The sequence below is a fragment of the Syngnathus scovelli genome, chromosome 14, assembly GCF_024217435.2.
Source record: "Syngnathus scovelli strain Florida chromosome 14, RoL_Ssco_1.2, whole genome shotgun sequence".
NCBI lineage: Eukaryota > Metazoa > Chordata > Actinopteri > Syngnathiformes > Syngnathidae > Syngnathus > Syngnathus scovelli.
This window is the reverse complement of record NC_090860.1, coordinates 780,835-788,197: the sequence shown is the minus strand read 5'-3', so window position 1 is coordinate 788,197 and position 7,363 is coordinate 780,835. Positions and strand designations below refer to the sequence as shown.

At 51.1% G+C, this 7,363-nt stretch overlaps 1 pseudogene; it reads right to left on the bottom strand.

The window, feature by feature from the left end:
* Positions 1–216: 216 nt before the first annotated feature.
* On the bottom strand, positions 217–4,150 carry LOC125980828 (DNA (cytosine-5)-methyltransferase 3B pseudogene; annotated as a pseudogene).
* Between the last annotated feature and the right edge of the window lie 3,213 nt (positions 4,151–7,363).

Sequence of the window (7,363 nt, the reverse complement as noted above, 5' to 3'; positions counted from 1 at the left end):
TTTTTGCACAAGCTTTGAACCCTGCATTTTATAGTCCAGTTTATATCGATGGATTTTTCATGACTTTGATCATTCTGTATGATTTGTGCATATATATGGAAATAAGACATTAAAACACCTCCAGCTTATTATCCAGACTTTCCCCTAATTTTATCTGGCGTGGGTTTTATTCAGGTGCGGTTTTTAGTCCAGAAACGGTATTCATGCATCTACGGCCTTACAGACTTCGCTGGTGCGATTCACATTCGAAATAATCCTTGAGTGGCGCTATCAGGTTGCAAATGACGGCGACACTCTAGGAACGCCCCGGGACCCTCTGGCGCTGCAGGCGGCCCATGTTCTTCACATCCGTGTAGTGTTTGGGGAAACCAAAAATCTGCTCCATTTGGGTACACCACATGATGACGCCTTTCATGATGACAGGAAGTCCCAATTTCCCTTGAACCATGGAGTTTTTCTTGTGATGGTTCACACCTTGTCCAGCTTTGCTGCACGGCCAACTTCTAAACAATCCTGAAGATTCACTTTTTAATCCAGGGATGGGGCCGCCGGCCAATTCATACCTAGGAGGTTTCCCCAGAAGTAGCAAGCTGAATGTGCAGGGCTGACAGTCACGGCATCGATGATAATTGGAATGCACCCCAGGAATCTGCAGATGTCCGTCTTGTCTCTGCTGGACACGAACACCACATTTTCAAAGAGCCAGAAAAAAGGCCGGTCGTCACCCTCCTTCGGCTTTAGCAACGTCAAAATGCGGTAGAATTCCAAGAAGAGTCTTCCGGTGCCCTCAAACAATCCTTTCCGTAGGATATTTGCCCATGGAAAGGTCGTTGCTAGGACTTCCTCCAATCAGCAGGTCAAAAGGGCCCCATTCAGCAAGGTGTTTCCTTGTGATGGTGCGGACGTCGTTGACATATTCAATCTTGCCAGCGTGCTTGATCATACCCACCGCGATGGAATCCTCACAAATCTCTGATGCAATGTAGCGTCCCACCTTGAAGCCAAGGTCTTTGAGCACCAGGTATCCTGTTGCGATGCCGTCAAAGAGCGACAGAACCTTCAAGGGCTTGCGGCAATGGCCGGGTAAACTCTGTGAGGCTCAAACTCCATGGCATTGTTGTTGGCAAAGAAGTCTTGGACCTTAACACTCCTGTCTGGCCTGAGTTTGAGCTTTCCCTCGCACTGCGTTGGGCGGCAAATGTAGCAGCTCCATGGATCAATATCTTTCAGGTCACGAAAGGTTCCCACCAGGATCTCCACACACTTCTTACAGAAACATTTGCAACAGCTGGCGTTACCACAAAGAAGGACTTCTGTTCCGCCACAGCAAACGGTGCAGTACGACTGATAGCCATCTTCATCGTAGCGATACAGTATTTCTGTAAAATTTTCTTCGCATTTGAAACAAAGACCGCCTTCAAGCAATGGGTGTTGCACGACCACGTCAGGCGACCCGCAAGCCAAACAACAATCTTCGATTTTTGTGCCTTTGTCTCTAAGCCTCTCAATTAAAGTGTCTCTTGTGAAGCTGTAGTTGCAGGTGCTTGCCCGACTCTTAAAAGCATGTTTCCTTTTCACAGACGGCTGGTAGTCAGACTCAGTCGAATCCGAATTGGACAATTGGCCAGCTTCGTGAATGGCAAGTGGCACAAATCCCTGCGGCCCTGATAGTAGAAATCCTTTCACTGCCCAGTCCAGCATCAGATTCATTTCTTTTTCTTCATCTCCTTCTTCAAAGGACTTCTCAGAGCGTTCACTTGCCAGCTCTATGACTTGGAAGATGGCGGCCTTGTAAGTGGGCAGGCTGGCAAATGAATTTTTGCAGAAACATTGGATGAAATTCCGAAAAGGCATCAAAGCTTCCGTTGGGATCTTTGAGAGGGTTCCATCACCTAACCATTCAACCCTCCGTACACCTGGAGGTGAAATTTTAGTTTTCCAAGGAATCACCAAGCCGGGCCACCAAGAGAAGCCCTCTATCTTCCCCCATATGAGCTCTCCGGTCAAAAACCTATTCCCATCCTGGTAATTGGCTTTCCGTCGTCCTTAGTGTGTTGTATATCTGGGTCGTGCCTTTTCCACCCTTTTGCCAGAGTCGCCATTCTCGACAAGTAGGCTGTCATTTATGGTCAGCTCTTTTAACTTTGTAAGGGCTACGTGACATGGCTTTATATATTTCGTATAGCATTCCTTCAGTTCCATAACTGTGTTAGCTTGCGGTATTGTTTGCCTATTGGGGCTGTCTGAAATGCCCGCCATTGCTCTCCGTTGAGCATTCACTGTCAGAGAGTCATGATCCGCAATTCCCAGGACCTTGCCGTTGGCTAGCGGCTCAGGTTCACAGCCTTTGGCGGAAGATGACAGTTTCCTTCTGCTTTTGGTAGCGGGTTCAGGTAGCAGATACAGGCTGATATCGCAGTTGTTTCTGGCGGTCACGGCATCGTATTCTTCGTCCGTCACATTGGCTGTGTAGAAGGCTTTAAACCAGGGGTGTCAAACTCATTTTCACCGAGGGCCACATCAGCATAATGGCTGTCCTCAAAGGGCCAGATGTAACTTATAAATGTAACTAAATGTAATTGAATGTAATGAAAAATAAATGTAACTAGTCCTTAATGTTAAATAACTCATTATTTATTATAACTTATTCAAGTGACAATTACAGTTGCATAGAAAACATGTTTGCTTGTTGCTCTTACATAAATCCTTTTAAATGTTGTCAGCTTATGAAAACCCACATAAATCCATTAATGAAGGATCAAACTGTCCAAGTGAATGAAGAAAAATAACATAAAACTGTATGACACGTAGCATTTTACAATAAAGGCTGCACACAGCCTAGCATCCAACTGATGGTTTGATGACAACAATTTGTCTGCATACACACATAAGACCTGCTAACATTAAATAATTACAACAGCAGCTACACATAAATAATATGTAATCAACTAAAAATGCCAAAAGAAAGGTTGACTCAGTTCACAACTATATTGGTCAAGTTTTTCGGTTAGTCTTTGATGAGGAGATGCTGCCTGTCCTTGAACACACACATCTCTCTACTATCGATTGATCATGTTCTGAAAATGATAAACACAAAAAGAAATGCAAGCACAATCGTTAAATTGCACAATGTTTAACTGTTCTTTTTCTTGGTTGAATTACATTTTATTATATTTTAATTACGTTTTTAAAAAAATGCTTACCTGTGTGTTTTCTGACCAGACGTCTGACACCGTTTTCCCGTTGCCAGTGTGTCAATGTCTGGTTTGAGATCCTGTGCTGAGGCAATGCGTAGCACAGCATGGAGGTTGTCATCCGTGAGGCATGATCTGTGCTTGTTTTTGCTCAGATTCATTATGGAAAAAAACTGTTCGCACAGATAGGTGCTCCCAAACATGGACAGAACACAGGCAGCATGAAGTCGAAGCTGTGGCATCAAACCAGGGGGCAGCAGATGGTAAAAGTCCTTGATTGCAGCATCCTGGAATTTTGCTCTCAGGCCACTGTTGCTTTGAAGCTCAATTAGCACCATCTGAAGGTGCTGGGGTGCAGTGCAGACATCGGTGGTGAACGGATTGGCAAAGATGTCAAAGCCAGACTGTTGTGCTCTGAAGTCAGAGAAGCGCCGATCAAACTCAGTCTTTAACCAGCTCAGTTTGGTAGCCAACTGAGCACTTGAAAAAGTCTTGGGAAATGAGGCTGACATACTCTGACAAACAGGAACGTGGACAAGATTGTCCTGTTTCACTTGCCACATCCATAAGTCCAATTTACGCTGGAAAGCCGTGACCTTGTCGGACATCTGCGTAATGACTTGTTTGTGTCCCTGCAGCTTCTGATTCAGCTGGGCGAGATGGTCGGTTATGTCACACAACACAGCAAAGTCACACATCCACTTTGGATCTGATAGTTCAGACATGAGTTTTCCTTTACTCCTCATAAAAAGAGCAATGTCTTCCCTGAGCTCAAAAAATCGCTTGATGTCTTTGCTCCTGCTCAGCCACCGCACTTCTGTATGGTACAGCACATCCCTGTGTTCTGAGCCCATCTCCAGCAAAAACTGCTGGAACTGACGGTGATTCAGGCCACGCGCCCGAATGAAGTTCACTGTTTTCATGACTGTGGTCACAATGTCCTCCATCCCCAGCATCTTCCCACACAAAGCTTCTTGATGGATAATGCAATGATACGTTATCAGAGGCGTGTGATAGTTAATTGTTTTGCATTTTCCCCTTCATTACTCCAACCAAGCCTACTTTTCCTCCACACATTACCGGTGCACCGTCTGTAGTTAATCCTACCAAGTTTTCCCAGTGCAATGCATTTTTACTTACGGACTTCTCCACCGCATCAAAAATGTCCTGTCCCGTCGTGGTCCCATGCATTGCAGCCACATCCAACAGCTCCTCAGTGATAGGGAGGTCCGACTTTATGCCTCTAATAAAAATTGATAACTGCTCTGTGTCCGTGTTATCTGTACTTTCATCAACAGCTAATGAAAAAGCTTTGCAGCTGCGTGTCTCCTTGGCCATGTTACATGCTGGTGCCACCTGCGACAGGACCACGCCCCCCTGTCAGTGGAATCGCCGTCACCTGCCACGGGTTCATGGACAGCGCTATATCAGCGCCGCCAGCGCAGACCCGAGTGTCAGTCTGTCCCGTGATGCTTTGCTCATCTGTCCCTGAGAATCTGACTTACAAATTCGAATCCACAGAACTGCTTGTCCACCCCAGCCAGATCGCCGCTCCAGCGCCAGCCACCCCAGCGCCAGCCACCCCCATCATCCCTTCCACAATAAAGTCTGTCGCTACGCACTTGGCTGTACTGTCCGATCCCTTACAGTACAGACTGACCACGCTATGCAGCTAGCGAACGACGAGACGGCATTGAGCCGACTGGAGCGAGCCGAGACCGCCATCAGCAGCCTGTCCGCCGACATCCGGAATCTGATCGAGGTTGGTCAACAACAACAGCTACAGCAGCAGGAAATGGCCCAAGCCCTCCAGAGACTGTCGGTGGCTGCATCCCCGGCTGTCACGGCACTCCCGCAGCGCCCATCTGCCGAGGCCAGGAGGCTCGTGGACGTCCCGGAGCCCCGCCTTGGCAACATCGAGAAGTTTAACGGAGACCCCAAGCACGTGCGGGCATTCGTGACTAATTGCCGTATAATGTTCAGCCTCCAGCCCGTCACGTTTGCGTCGGAATCTGCCAAGGTCGGGTTCGTCCTAACCCACCTTACGGGCGAGGCGCGGCTGTGGGGTCTGGCCGAATACGAGAGGATGGCCCCAGCTTGCGATTCATTCGACGCCTTCGCGGAGGAATTGCTCTGCCTGTTCGACCTGGGCTCCGCCGCCGAAGACGCCGCCGAGGAACTGGCGACGCTGCGTCAAGGTAGCCGATCGGTCGCGGAGTACGCACTTAAGTTCCAGACGTTGGCCGGCAGCAGCGGATGGTACACGCCGGCGCTTGTTAGCACATTCCTCAACGGCCTCGCTGAGTACATGAAAGACGAGCTGGTTTCTTACGATCGCCCGCGAACCCTGAAGGGCGCGATGGACTTGGCGGCCCGAGTAGACCGGCGGATCCGGACGCGGCGGCGCAATCGGGTGAGGAGGTCCCCGCGGAACCCGCGTGGTCACCTTCCTCCGTCTGCTGGGGACCTGCCAACCACACCACCCGCCGAGCCCATGGATCTGGGAGGGTCTCGGGTCCCCTCGGAGGAGCACCGTCGACGCCTCTCACTGGGCTTGTGTTTTTACTGTGGGGAGGGGGGTCATCGGGTGGCGGGGTGCCCATTAAAAGGCCGGAGCTCACGCGGAGTCGGGGGATCCACGTGAGCTCGACCAGCACCGGCTCTCCCAGTCCCAGCACGCTCACGCTACAGGCCAACTTCTAAACAACTTGCGGCGGGCGACCAGAACGTGGCGGCCTTGGTGGATTCCGGCGCGGAGGGGAACATCATGGACATTAGCCTGGCACGCCAGTGGGGTGTCGGCTTCCTCCCTCTGAGCCCGTCCATTCCCGCACGTGCCATTGATGGCCGTCTGATCGGCGAGGTGGCTTTCGTGACGGAACCAGTTAAGTTACTGCTCTCCGGCAATCACCACGAGACCATCAAGTTTTTTCTTCTTTCCCTCCCAGGACAGCAGCTCATACTGGGGCACCCTTGGTTGCGGCAGCACAACCCGGTGCTGGACTGGGAGGTGGGGGTTGTTCGGCAGTGGAGCGAACGCTGCCATCGGGTGTGCCTGAAGGCGGCCACCAGCCCACTCGGCAGAGCCCCGCCCAGGTACAGTCCCGACATCTCCAATGTCCCAGCGTTTTATCACGAACTCAAGGAGGCTTTTAGTAAAGCCAGGGCCACTTCCCTTCCTCCACACCGGTCCTACGATTTTGCTATCGATCTGTTGCCCGGCACCTTCCCTCCCAAGGGACGCGTCTACTCCCTGTCCGCTCCTGAGCGCCGGGCTATGGAGGAATACATCCGGGAGTCCCTGGCAGCCGGTATCATACGGCCGTCCTCTTCACCTGCGGGAGCGGGGTTTTTCTTCGTGAAGAAGAAGGAGGGCATGCTACGCCCGTGTATCGACTGCCGGGGAATAAACCAGATCACTGTAAAGAACCGATACCCTCTGCCTCTTCTGTCTTCCGCCTTCGAGAGCCTTCAGGGTGCCACCATTTTCACAAAGCTGGATCTTCGCAACGCCTACCACCTGATCCGCATCCGGGAGGGAGACGAGTGGAAGACGGCTTTCAACACCCCGAGCGGACACTACGAGTACTTGGTGGTTCCGTTTGGGCTCACCAACGCCCCAGCGGTTTTCCAGTCCCTGATAAACGACGTGTTACGAGACATGCTGGACAAATTCGTGTTCGTTTATTTGGACGACATCCTCATCTTCTCCCGCTCGCTCCCTGAGCACATCAAGCATGTTCGGGCGGTGCTGCGCCGTCTCCTTGAGAATTCGCTCTACGTGAAGGCAGAGAAGTGCGAGTTCCATGCCTCCTCTGTCAAATTCCTCGGCTACGTGGTGCGTGAGGGATCCATCGAAATGGACCCTGGGAAGGTGCAAGCGGTCACGTCATGGCCTGTTCCCGAAACACGCAAGCGGCTGCAACAGTTCTTAGGATTCGCGAACTTTTATCGCCGTTTTATCCGTGGATACAGCACAGTGGCCGCGCCCCCACCGCCCTTACCAGCCCCGCCTCCCCGTACAAATGGACGGAACGGGCAGAACAGGCATTTCAGGAGCTTAAGAGGAGGTTTACATCCGCTCCCATCCTCAGGGTTCCCGATCCCGACAGACAGTTCGTGGTCAAGGTGGACGCCTCGAAGTGGGTGTCGGGGCGGTGTTGTCGCAA